The sequence below is a fragment of the Strigops habroptila genome, chromosome 23, assembly GCF_004027225.2.
Source record: "Strigops habroptila isolate Jane chromosome 23, bStrHab1.2.pri, whole genome shotgun sequence".
In the NCBI taxonomy this organism is placed as follows: Eukaryota; Metazoa; Chordata; class Aves; order Psittaciformes; family Psittacidae; genus Strigops; species Strigops habroptila.
In genome coordinates, this window is record NC_044299.2 from 1,437,125 (window position 1) to 1,449,644 (window position 12,520).

Below are 12,520 nucleotides of genomic sequence, written 5' to 3' on the forward strand. Positions count from 1 at the left end.
GGCTGTAAAGAGCTTCTGGGGTAGACTGGTGTGGGGTGTGTGCCTGCATGTGGGCTGTGAGCACATATAGGCACCCCCTTACTGCAAATGGGGGTGATGGGGTCATGCTGTAGAACTTGGGAAGTGGCGCCCAGTGGACTTTGAGGTGGGAACACAGAGACCTGGGACCGGAGCATGGAGCGAGAGGGCTTCCAGAAACCACGTTGTGACCCATCTTCCGAGGGAAAGCATGTGCCCAGCTCCTTTGAAGTTCCACACACGCTCAGCCCCAGCGCTTCCATCTGCATTGGCATTTCCCAAGAGCTTCAAGGCTTTAGCATGAAAAAAGCCAAACCTTCTCACATTCCAGTGGGCTCCCGAAATCCCTTACTATGTACAGAGCTCCCTCAAAGGGAAAACTTCACATAGCCCACAAGCACTTATCTGCCATTCACACAGCTGCACCCAGCTGCATGTAAGGGTGTACATGGAGAGGAGGAATTTCAACACTTTGGGGGAACTAGAGGCACAGAGGAACGTAAAGACATACATGGAGAATGCTCATTCCATGTGGGAATGATGTTCTGAGACACCTTCAGAGGATGCTGCGCATGCACACAGGCAGCCTGCAAGCCCTCTGCAAACTGGCAATCTGCACAGCAGGTTGCTTTGGGAATGAAATAGCTTTGTAGGAGCTACTTTGGCTTTGTGGACAGGGACACCACACACTAGAGCAGGTTGCTCCAAGCCCCATCCAACCTGGCCTTGAACACTGCCAGGGATGGGGCAAAGTTCTCCTTCGATGCAAGACTTCCCCTCACTGCCATTGCCCTGATGCTGGTACAGCAGCCCAGTAAAGAAGTCCCAGTGTCCCCACCAGTGGGAGACCAGGGGGCACAGCCATGGCATGGCCATGCCACATTGCCCTCAGGGATTGTGTGAGCAGCTCCAGGGCAGTGTTTGTTGGCAGATGCCATAACATCACAACTGCCCTTAGACACTAAGCAGGCCTAAACAGGGGCTTAAAAGCTGAAGGAGCAGCAGTGTGCAGGCAGTGATGTGCGAGGCAGGGGAAGGAGCTGCCTGGAGCTGCATCTTTCCATAGAAGGCAGGAAAGGAGCAGGTTTATTTCTTCAGGAGAAGAGTTATGTCTGCAAGGCTAAAAACACTCCAAGCTGTTGAGGACCAGGGTGTATAAGTAATTCAAGCCCCAGCTACACACTGCAGGTTCTTCACATCAGTATTGGGATTGTGCAGGGAACAGATATGAACCCCAAGGGGATTCAGTGGCCCTGCACGGCACACAGCAGCACCCAACTGCTCCCAACAGGGACTTTGGAGTCCCAGCAGGGGACAACAATGAGGCTAAAGCCCCTCAGGCAAGGGGAGAGCTGTACCCAGTCTCTGTCCATGTGGCAAACGGGCAAGATATACAACAAGAAGAACATTTTAGACACCCGACATGAAATGGGTAGGGGACACAGACTGACAGACCCTCACATCTCTAAACCAGAGCAGACATTCCCACTGGGACGCACTTCTTAACTGAGAGCAACTCTAACAACTGCATCCCCCATGGAGTATTTCCATCAACCACAAGCCCCAGTGAAGAGCAAGGGCCAGGTTAAATTCACCCATCCTGGCTCCAAGCTCCTAAGGATGGAGAAGATGGCACATCAGCACACATGGTGTCCCTTCACATCACACCAGCACCTCCTTGGGGACCTCATCCAACAGCAGACCTGCTTGAACCATTTCCCATCCTGAGTTTCAGCTAGCAAAAAGGCATTCCAACTCATTTGCCCCCTTTGGAAAAGGCTGGTCCCTTGCAGCTGACTCCACAGCAAGGGCTCAAGGAGGAACTTGCCTGGCCTGGCTCCCAGTAAATCACAGTTCAGAGACAGCTGAGCTCCATTCTGTGACCACTAACCCCAGCCCTGCTCCCTGTGGCCTGTCTGAGGCTATATATAGTGATGGGAGCAGGGATGAATTTTGTGCAGCTGTGGAGCACAGCCCCCTCCTTCCCAAAAAACATAGTAAGAAATGAAAGGCTATCCAGCAAAGCAGGAATATCCTGGCTGGGGAATGAGAAGCAGCTGTGAAGAGGAGGGACGAGATGTCAGAGGAGGAGGCCTGACTTCCAACCCTGCAGGAAATGGTGAAATTTCACAGCCCCCTTTCTACTCCATCATCCCATCAGTGTCCCAGTGCTGCCCTTTGGCTCCGGTGGCAGTTGTAGGAGCAGCTCCAGGCTGGACTCAGCAGGAAGACCTACAAAGATGACTGTTTGCTCTTGTGTTGCCATCAAGGATGTCCTGCTGTGCCTTCAAGACAGATCCTAAGCACTACAGGCAGATTAAATGTCAAGAACAGGCAGATGCTGAATCGAGGGAGCTTCAGGATTGATTCTGGGCATCCCTGGGAATGAAAAGCTCAGAAGAGTCGAGGTGAACAACCCTGAACATCCACATCCTAGGTGCTAAGGGAGGGAAGGAGAAGACCAGGATGGAAAAATAGAGGTGGAGAAACATGGAGGTGCTTTGCTGACACCACTGACCTCTTCCTGCAGTCCCATGACCCAGTGGCCTCTTGGCATAAATCAGCTGTTCGTCACTGGGATTCATTTTGGAGCTGCCAAAGAGGCGCACACCAAGCGAGGTGATGCTGCTTCAGCAGCCGGCACACAAAAGCTTCCCTTCGGCCTCTGCATCAGCCTGAAAAACATAGAATGATTCAAAAGAAATGCTTAAAATCACATCCAGGGCTGGGAACTATTAGTGCCAGGCACAGGGAAGCCGCTTCTCTGTGTGCACATGCAGCAGAAACCTGCTGGAGCTGTAGATATATTTAGTTTGGATAGATCTTGCTCTTCAGCCAGTGCTGGCATTTTTACAGGGGTAAAACCTGCCTGGCTTCTGCTGGGTGCAGTTTCCTTGGGCATTTGTACTATTTAATATCAAGTTGTTAAATTAGAGGGGATCCTTTTGCCCTCTAGACCATCCCTGGGCAGACACTGCCACAGTCCAGTGCATCTCACTGCAAAACAGCTTTATCTGACTCAGTCACATTTCCCTGGGCACATGCTTGCTCCTGTCCTCACCATCAATGTACAGATAGACAATCCATGTCTCCTGTGACAACAAATTGCACTGAGGGAGCCTTGCAGGCTTGAGCATGAGCCCCCTTAGCATGACAAGGTGGCCATCCTTCCTAGATGGACTTACTCCATGCTCCTGGAGGAGTTCAGAGGTGGAAAGAGCATTGTAGGGGAGGAAAGACCTTCCCTTTCTAAGGGAGGATGACTTATTGTTCTGAAGACCTGCTAGTGTGCTGCTGGCATGGAGGAGTCTCATCGCTGGCCACTTGTCTCTTAGCTCTTCATCAGTTTTTCTCCCTAGCTCTAACAGCAGCTCTGGCACCTGAACTGCTGCTCTGGTGGTTGCAGATGGTGCTTCAGTTTAACGTTTCTCCTATGACAAAGCTCAGGGAGGGGAATGCAAGTGCTCAACTCGCTCCCTGCTTTGGATACAGATGTCAGTATATCAGCTGGCCAGATAAACCCAGATGCATGTGTTTACCTGGAAAGTATCACAGAATCATAGATCAAGGAATGGTTTGGGTTGGAAAGGATCGACCTTTCCAGCTGGTCCTTTCAGTTCCAGGATCAGTTCCAGGATCATCCAGTTCCAACCCCCTGCCATAGGCAGGGACGCCTCACACTAGACCTTGTTGCCCAAGCTCTATTCAACCTGGCCTTGAACACTGCCAGGGATGGGGCAGCCACAGCTTCTCTGGGCACCCTGTGCCAGCGCCTCAGCACCCTCACAGGGAAGAACTTCTTCCTTCTATCCAACCTGAACTTCCCTTCTTTCAGTTTGAACCCATCACCCCTTGTCCTATCTCTCCAGCCCCTGATGAAGGTCCCGGATCTTCTTCAGAAACCCCTGATTCCTTTCACTTCACTGCAGGTGGTGTCTGGGGGATGTTCCTGGACCCATAAACATCTTCTCTGTCCCTTGATGGCAGCATCCTGTTTGCCAGGAGAGTTTGAGGGTGAAGCATTCAGACTCAGTGCTGTTTTCACGCAGCACAGCCTCCTCTGAGCAGGGAGAGGGAGGTTGACTTCAGTGGAGCTGTGGTTTCAGCAGCTGCTGGCCCCAGGCACCCGCAGTCAGGTGCACTGCTCCGGAGCGACCACACAGGGCTTGATTCAGTGAGAAGGAGACAAGGGGGGAGCTGAGATCAAGGTGTTCATCTGCAAAGGAAGGAGCTTCCAACCGAAGTGTTGCCCGCGGGGTAGGCTTGTGGCTAAGCCAGCTCACCCCTCCCTGCCGAGTCTCTGGGAGCTTCAAACTCCACCTGATGCTCTTGTTCTGCACCTGGTGCTGCTGAGCTGCTCCCCCAATGGAGAGGTCTCTTCTCCTTCTGCTTGTCAGCGAACGCAGGCAAAGGTGTGGGATGGGAATGGGGACCTGTATCTCTCTTTAGAACATCCCAGGCTTACCATGTTTTCACTCTTCCAGGGTGATAGGAACTGTCATCTCCCTTCCACGGGCCCTAGGGAAAGGGTGCTGCAGTCCAGGTAAAGCTCATAGAATCATAGAGTGGTTTGGGCTGAAGGGACGTTAAAGCTTCTCCAGCTCCAACCCCTGCCATGAGCAGGGACACCTTCCACTAGAGCAGGTTGCTCCAAGCCCCTGTGTCCAACCTGGCCTTGAACACTGCCAGGGATGGGGCAGCCACAGCTTCTCTGGGCACCCTGTGCCAGCGCCTCAGCACCCTCACAGGGAAGAGCTTCTGCCTTATCTCCAACCTGAACTTCCCTTGTTTAAGGCTGTGCCTCCTGCCCACATCTCCAGCCAGGACCCCAGTGTTCTGCTTTCAGTCTCTAAGTCCAGATGATTTTCCTAAAGAGGAAAGGGCGAGCAGAACACTCAAGAAGTCAAGGTGTTCCATTTTCTTTGATCTGTTCATTCCATCTCTCTTAAAGTGCTCAGACAGTAAGCGGGAAAACAACCCAGAGAAGCTAATTCAGGCATAAGAGCTGCCAGGAATTCCTTAAAATTACCACCTTCACACTCCGCTTTGCCCCTGGCTTTGCTGTGCCAGTTTTAAGATAAGTGCTGTATCCCATCAGAGCTGCTCAGCCAGACATGCCAGTGAATGATGCTTCTCAAGCTTTCTTCTACCAGCAACCAAACCATTGTGCCGATCCCATCATAAATTCCTGCTCCAAAAATGACTAATTCCTATTGTGCAAATGGGAGCAGGGGACTCTTCTGAGTATCTTCATCACCCACAGGGGAGGCTTTGTGCCTGTAGGGCTGGTTTAGTAATGGGACATTTCTCTTCTGAAACCTCAAGTCCTGTACCATGTACTTAAGGAGCAGTTAAAACTTCTCACTCTGTTTGTTGTGCCTGCTTCAGAAGTGGGTGTTTTTCCAGCTTCCTGAGTCCTGAGAGCTGCCACATGGACACAGGCATCTAGTGGGATGGATGAATATAGGTCAAAACCTGGGTGGTAACAAGAATGTGGACACAGCAGATGGAGGGAGAAGCAGAGAAAGGGAAGGCTCCGGGGACAGGTCCCCATGAGGTCCTGGTGGACCGAACGCTCCCTGAGGAGCCCTGATTCTGATCATTCACAGATTGAAATCTGACCATTCATAGCTCATGTTTTCACTATTCACCACTTCTTCAGGGCTCATTTTCTACCAGCTGCTCTTCATCCATCTCCAGCCAGCCAGGCCCTTGGAGAGCCGGGACAGGGCCACAGACCTTGAGAAACTGTGGCTCTATTTGAAAGCATTTGAAACCCAGAACTTTTTCCCAGTCCCACTTTGCAGCAGCCTGTGAGGATTTAACCCCTTGGTGTTTTGCTGCTTCCATCTCAAGCCTGTGTGCAGGCAGGAGAGGGAAAATGGGGGGAGAGCAGCTGACGGAGTGTGCAAATCCCTATTCAGGAGAAGTTTGATTTACTGGGGCCAGAGGTACTAAAGAGCTTGGACAGGAATTTGCACTAAACTTTGACACACAAGACATTTCCCTTTCTGGCCAAGACAAACAAAGGAAGGAAGTGTCTGGGACTTTTAAAGCGACCTAGTGGAGACAGGTAAGGGCAGATAAGGGCTGAAGGAAGAGTGGGTTGGGGAAGGGAAGCATCTAGTTTTAAAGGTTTGTTTGAGTCCTTAGTATTCTGCTGCCTGGGGAAGAGGTGCTTTCAATGAGAGAAACAGGCAAAACATCCCTGAAGTGCTGAGTACAGGGTTTCTATTCACCCCCCACTTTCTCTCTTTTTCCACATACTTTGCAAAGCATCCAATGCTTATCCCATGAGGAAGGATTACAACATTCCAACGCTGACCACCATCAGGCTCTGGAAAGTCTCCTGTCAAAGGATGCTGGGCTCAGGTGCCTTGGTGATGTCTGTCTGTCCCATCCCTGTAGGAGCCTGTGATTTCTCAGCTTTATTGCCTGGTATAAAAGAGCATTTGCCTCTTTGCAGCATCCTCAGATAAAACAAAAAGCTGGAGCTGTTCCTGGCCTGCCAAAGGGAGAAAAACACTGAGATGGAGAGATTTAAAAAGAGAATAATCATGGTTAATGGAAGGACCAGCTTCATTAATGCTGTTGTCTGTCCCCATACCACTTGTACAGGGGATAGAGAGGATGCCTGACTCTGAGAGGCCATCCTGCCGCCTTGGCTGCTATGGGAAGCCAGGCATCTCTCCAGCCTAGAAGCAAACTATCAGTACCTTTCCCAACTTAACATCAGTGATTCCTCATTCCAGATTGCTGGCAGACTGTCTCTGACTCACAATGCAAGGGTTAACCTTGCCCGCATGGGGTTAAGTTTCCTCTCAGGGTTTCAGTTTCTCCTTGGCTTTACCTGTGTGGTGACTCCACAGGTCCCCTCATGAATCCCTCCATTAACATTCTGCTCTTTGACCTCAGCTCTTTCCATTCTCCACATTGATTTTAACCCTTTTTCTCACTCAGGATGCAACCAGCAACAGCGAGTCACAGCACAGGGGATGCTGCTGATGCTTCTCTTGACAGTGCTGCAAAACACAGCATGGATGGAGGATATATTTTGGCAAGATCCAGGAGGCAGAGGAGCAGGAAGGTCCTCACAGCACTCCCATGCCGTGGAACCACAGATCCTGCTCCTTGCTCTTGTCCTGTTGGGGTGTTTTGCATTCAAATGCCTGTCCAGGGACTGGTCTCCTTGGCCAGGGCTGCCCAAGGCCCTTTGCTGAGGTTCCTCCACACATCCAGCCCGAGAGCATGAAAACAAAGCTGCTGCTTTCTGGGTTATTTATAAAGCAAGCTGGACAAATAAACTTTTCCTCCTCGGAACGGTCAAGGTTATGAATCCATAGTTCTCCTTTCCTATGGGGACCTTGTTTGTGACTCATTCCCAGCAGCCGCTCGGGGGCTTCCAGCCCATGAGCTGGAAGCGATGAGCCTTTCAAAGCAAGGAATGGCTTGGCAGAGGCAGCTGATGGCTCCCTGCAAGGACTGAGCCCGCTCCACCCTCGTTTGTTACTCTTGAGCAAAGACCTGCACAGAAAAACCATCTGTAATGTAAGCAAAAAACTTCTAAAAACTCAGAAAATTGGCTGGAGCACCATCTTGAGGCAGCTTCTGGAAGCTGTGGACAGACCATCTCCTGTAACAGCTTCCACTGGCCGGGGGGGGGACGAAGATCATACAATCACAATATCATAGAATCAACCAGGTTGAAAAAGACATTAAAGCTCATCAAGTCCAACCGTTGCCCAGCACTGCCAAGGCCACCACTAACCCATGGCACTGAGGCCTCGGCTACACGGTGTGTGAACACTTGCAGCACTGCCCTGGGCAGCCTGTTCCAATGCCTGAGCACCAATAACCACCAGGATACAGCATGACCTTGGGACTCAAGGTCTCTGAATAGCAGGGCATTATCCTCTTCTTCCTTTCTTCAGCCGGGTACCCTTGGACACAGCCTGTGACCGGACGTTCTGCCATGTCATCAGCTCACCTGGCCCCAGGACGAGGGGTTTTCATGCTCAGTGTCCCTTGAATCCTAATTTTTCCCTCTGCTGACTCTAATCTCTGCATTTCTCTCATCTGTGACCACAGCATAACTTCTTACCTATGCTTCTCTGCTCTTCATTCATGCTTGTCACTGCATTGCAGATGGATCTACTTGGAACTAGGAAATGCTTCTCCGTCGCTTTTCCAGGAATTCTACTTTTGTTATTACTGAGCCCAATTTTTTACTGATTTTTCCAAGATTCTCTTTCAAGAACCAGTCTGCCTAAGAGTCTGCTACAGCTTCTGCTGGTTTTGACCACAACTTTGTTATCCCACTTTATCTTTTTGGTAGTATCTGGTCAGTGTGAAATACTGCTTGTTTGCTCTCTGCAGGTGGGTAATTCTGCTGGTGCTGAGAAGAGCTGCGATTTCTAAGACGTGATCTTGTGTGCACCCTGATGTGTGTCACAACACAGCACTGAGCAAGCTGGGCTCTGCAGCAGTCACTGAGGAGGCTGGAATTGGGTTTTTGCAGGGATTTACTTTCTGTAATCTGACTGTTGTTCACAAAGACAACTTGATTTTTCAATACATACAAGCCCATGATCGGTTTCTCCACGCTCGATCCAGGTTTCCTGCACAATGAGTCATCTCTTTGCTGCTGATTCCTGAGGAATTCTCACAAAACAGTGTATGGGCTTAGAAAACCTTTAGCTCTCTCATGTCCTAAGCTCTGAGGGTGCTTTGGGGATGCTCCGCCTTGACAGCAGTGGGTTCACAGCTCACTTTGGGGATGCTCACCCTTGGCACCAGTGGGTTAACAACTCAGGGCGTATATTTAGGGTGATGCATCTTGAAGCGTTGTTTTTCTCTCTCTGTCCTATGTTCACAATATTAAATACTTCCTTCCCCTTTGGCCCTGGAGGCTGTTCTGCAGGCTGAAAGCCCGGGCTCTGTTTGAGCAGGGCCTCTATCACCAGAATCTGCTTATCTGCAGCTCAAAGGAAATTCTGCTTGGCTGATGTGTTCCAGCTCCGGATGAAGCCTCCTGCCTGCACACAGGAGCAAGAGGCTGAGCTGCTGGGAGCTCTTTGGGAATGTTCTCTGGGATCAGCGATTGTGGGGCCAAAGTCACTGCTGGGATCATCCAAGCACAATGGGACTCATTCGGAGCCTTTGGGGCAAGATACTGGAGGACTTCAGAGCTTTAGAGAGAGGGGGTTGAGGGACTCGAGAAGTACCCACGTGAGGAGCAGCATCGTGAGACTGAAATGTCAGCTCAAAGCCCTTCAAATGAAAAAGGATCACAAGGCCTGAATTAAACCACTAGAAAGCCTGGGCAGGTTTAAGAGCTCACTTCGGTTGAGAAGGGGGAGCTTTATCTTTTCAAGTGTCTTTATAGCACCTAAGGCACACCTCAGGGCGCAGAGCAGGCTCTTGATGCCAAAAATGAAGCACTTGGAAAGCTCTAACAGCCTTGTCAGGGCTGCAGGTACTTTGAACTAAAAAATGAAGAGACCCATAAGAAGAGAAAGTCTTTGTGGGCTACCTGGGTGCCTTGTGACCCTGGAGAAGACTTTGGCCAAGCAATAGGCAGTGGATACAAAGCCAGTGTCTCCTGTGGTTGTACTGAGTTGTGTCCCCAATGTGGGCTCTGAAGATGCTATAAACAACGATGTAAACAAAGATGTTGAATTCAACATCTATTTGAAGCCACTAAAACAGCTCGTGGGATGGTACCAGCAGACGTACAGAGCACGTCTTCACCACACACCAGTGACAGATGTTGGCTGAGATAGGTCCTGCATGAGAGCAAGAGGATGAAGCAGAAGCAAAGCTTTCACCTCTGCCACTTTTCTTCCTGAAAGCTGATGAAGAGTCAGAATTAGGGAGTGGTGTTGGAGTTTGTTTTCTCTTTCTAGAAGACTGTATATTTTTTCTATCCCTTCTTTTTGTGTGTGTGTGTTTAGATAAAAGTTAGGACAAAAAGACTTCGCTGAATTGGCTCCAAGTTAAAGCCCAAGAAAAAAAACTTCAACCTTGAAGGCTGAGAGGTTCAGTGGGTCACCAAACCCCATCTTGCTCGCACAGGAAATCACATCGCGTCATCTCTTATTTGTGGCTTTGGCCAAGGGTGAAACCCTTCTCGGCAAAGGTTGGCATTTCAGTGAGCAAAGTCCCAACAGAAACACAGCATTTGAGGGGATTATTCAGGAGCAGACAAAATGGTGCAGATCTGCTTGCAGAAATCACCAGGTTCCACCCCTGGGTGGAGAGGAGGCAGCCAGGCTCTGCTTAAGCTTTTATTTCATGGCAATTAAAATCACATTCTTCTCTAAAATGCCTACAGAAGCCTCTATCCATAGAGGTGAGAAAGAATTCTCCTCCTGCCCAATCCAGGACTATTCCCATCATTCCCAACCCATTTCTTTAACCTGCTCTTAAAAACTTGCTTTGCTTCTGTCCTTCCACTTTGCAGGGAAACCACTGCGGATTCCCCTCCGCACAGGGCTCATCGCTCAGTTTTCGATCCAATCTGGAGTGGTTTTAGCTGAAGTGTTTCTTTAACTTGCCCGTGTACCATGTGGAACAGTGTCAAAAGCCATAAAACTGTATTCACTGCCTCTTCTTGGAGTGCAGGGCTCATAACACCCTTGTAGAAGTAAATTCTCTTAGCTTGGGATGATTGGATCTTGCTCATTTACTATTGCCTGTTTCTCAAATTCTTTGATGTTCTTCTTTAGGTGCTGACAAACAACGTGTTTAAGTGCTTGTTCCACTTGTTTAAGTGGGTTTCCCACATCCTAACACCACATCATTCTCTCCTGATCTTCAGTCTCCTTTTTAAGAGAAACCTTTGCCATTTGCCTTGACCATTTTCCAGCCTCCCCAGCTCAGTGGAGGATACCTTCTCAGCTTTCTCCCACCTCTTCAGTGAATTTAATCTTGCCCAGGTGCCCTGAAAGTCTATAATGAACATACCTGCTTTTCTAGCTTGGTTTTTAGCTTATAGTATTGAGATTTCTTCTCTCCCTACCACTCTTTAAACCTATGCAAAGCACCTAAACATTTCACTGGGGAAGATCTTGCCTGCTCTTACCTACAGCTGCTGTTAAATAGTCCAAGTGTACCATGATCTGCGTTTTTCCAAGCTGTGCAGGAAACAGATTCGTCTTTCAATATCTATATTACCTTAATGAACACATTGTTTAAATCATCCACTGCCTGTTCTTTCTTTCTGCACATTATGCTGGGTTGTCATCGCTTCAGCTTCTCTTCTTCTCCTACTGCTCTCTGAGAGTTTGGCTCAGAGCTGTTGCAGCATATTACTGCTGCAATCTTATCAGAATCTTAAGACCACAGTTTCTTATTACTTCTATGCCACGATAGTGGCACCATGTGCCTTTGGACCAGCAGTTGGCTGCTGGAATCAGAAGATCTGATTTTCTCTCATGCTCTGGCTTTCATTTGTTAACAACCCTGTAAGCCCCATGGATCCTCTTTTACCTTTTCCTAGGTCTAGAACTGGGATTCAGCCCAAGCCCTTTGGCCAGGCAGGGTAATTTGCTGCCTCCTTCAGCAACCACAACACAGAAGGCTGCCAGTCCTGGTCATTTCAGATGCAAGTCACAGCTCACCTGGGCAGCTCTGCTGTCCCCCTCCCTCTGCTCACCTGCAACACACTCTGAATCCAAAAACCAAGGAGAGATGCCCTTATAGTCACAGAGGAGAGATCCCAAACCCAATGAAACACAGGAGCAGACAGACAGTTGCTGTGGAATACGAAGGCTGGAACATCGCATCCCTGCTCCAGGCAGTCATTGCTGTGGGAAGAGTTAGGACTAGGCAGGAACTGAGATTTCTACAGTGCCTTTGGCTTCTGAGAAGTGTAGGATTTGAGCTACTGCAGGCAGCTGCCTTCCCCACATGTCCTTCTCCCACCTCCTCCTTGTTTCTAAGAACAAGCCAGCACCTTCTCCATGCCACATCACACTCCTCAGACCCCTTGAATGACACAACTGGGTCCTGGCCGTTCCCACCACTGGAAAACCACAAAGCTCCCATCCTCACTCATGTCAAGAGCCACCAGAATTAAGCAACAGGCACCACATGCAGCACAAGGGATGCATCAAAGAGCCACTCTCACCTTCTACTGCCTGTGCTCACAAGGCAGCTCTGCACTAGCCTGTCTTAGGAGATGGCCCAAAGGCTACAGCCTCTTGTGGGGCATGAGCTGGGTCGAAATAGAGAGTTAACAGCTCTCTGGATCCCAACTCCTCTGCATGCTTACAGCAGGGCTTTTGCTGCCAAGCTGCCTGCCCTAGATCAGGCCCTGGTGTGCTGGAGCTTCCCAGCCTGGCTGAGCAGCAAATGCTCTGCGCTTATCACCGCATCAGAGCAGTTGGAAGACAGTTGAGTGTCTCTCTAAGTGCTGATAGAAGGGAAGGCTTTGCTCTTGCAGATAAGAAGCCCTCCCTGAGGAGCCAGGGGAGTTCGTTGGTATCAGGGTGTCTTCCAG